General features: G+C 40.8%; 1 non-coding gene across 1 annotated transcript; it reads left to right on the top strand.

The window, feature by feature from the left end:
- The first annotated feature begins 587 nt into the window (after positions 1–587).
- LOC127116221 (small nucleolar RNA R71) lies at positions 588–694 on the top strand. The gene has a single exon (XR_007801191.1). It is a non-coding gene; the product is annotated as a small nucleolar RNA R71 (small nucleolar RNA).
- The last annotated feature ends 215 nt before the right edge of the window (positions 695–909 follow it).

Raw genomic sequence — 909 nt, 5'->3', positions numbered from 1 at the left:
TTTCCAAGTTGGATTTTCTAGGAACATTATTGTTAGGTGTAGATGGGGTCGGCTTTTGATATCTAGGAGGTATAGCTGGGGCTTGATTTGGAGTTTGTCCTGGTGCGTATAAAGCATTATTACTCTTATATGAAAAATTAGGATGATTCTTCCAATTTGAGTTATAGGTGTGTGAGTAGGGATTTCCTTGAGCATAATTCACTTGTTCTGCTTGGATTCCGGTTAGGAGTTGACAATCAGCAGAAGTATGACCTTGGATTCCACAGACTTCGCAATTTTGAGTTGCGGCAACCACGGTGGTTGGAGGTGATACATTCAAACTTTCAATTTTCTGGGCCAGGGCTTCCACTTTTGCATTAACATGATCAAGGCTACTTATCTCGTACATGCCACTTTTCGTTTGAGGTTTCTCTACCATTGCTCGGTCGCTTCCCCACTGATAATGATTTTGGGCCATGCTTTCGATAAGTTGATAAGCATCGACATAAGGTTTATCCATAAGTGCACCACCTGCTGCGGCGTCTATTGTTAACCTTGTGTTGTACAAGAGACCATTATAGAAGGTATGAATCACTAACCAGTCCTCTAAACCATGGTGTGGATAAAGTCTCATCATGTCTTTGTATCTTTCCCATGCTTCGAAAAGAGACTCGTTATCTTTCTGTTTAAATCCATTTATCTGGGCTCTCAACATAGCTGTTTTGCTTAGAGGAAAATATCGGGCAAGGAAGACTTTCTTCAACTTGTTCCATGTGGTAACTGAGTTGGAAGGAAGAGACTGAAGTCATCTTCTAGCTTTATCTCTTAACGAGAAAGGAAAAAGGCGAAGTCGAATTGCCTCTGAAGTGACACCATTAGCTTTAACAGTATCAGCGTATTGGACAAATACGGATAAATGAAGGTTTGGAT

Source organism: Lathyrus oleraceus, chromosome 1 (assembly GCF_024323335.1).
Source record: "Lathyrus oleraceus cultivar Zhongwan6 chromosome 1, CAAS_Psat_ZW6_1.0, whole genome shotgun sequence".
In the NCBI taxonomy this organism is placed as follows: Eukaryota; Viridiplantae; Streptophyta; class Magnoliopsida; order Fabales; family Fabaceae; genus Lathyrus; species Lathyrus oleraceus.
Note: the sequence above shows the minus strand (reverse complement) of the source record. Positions and strands in the feature narration are given on the sequence as shown.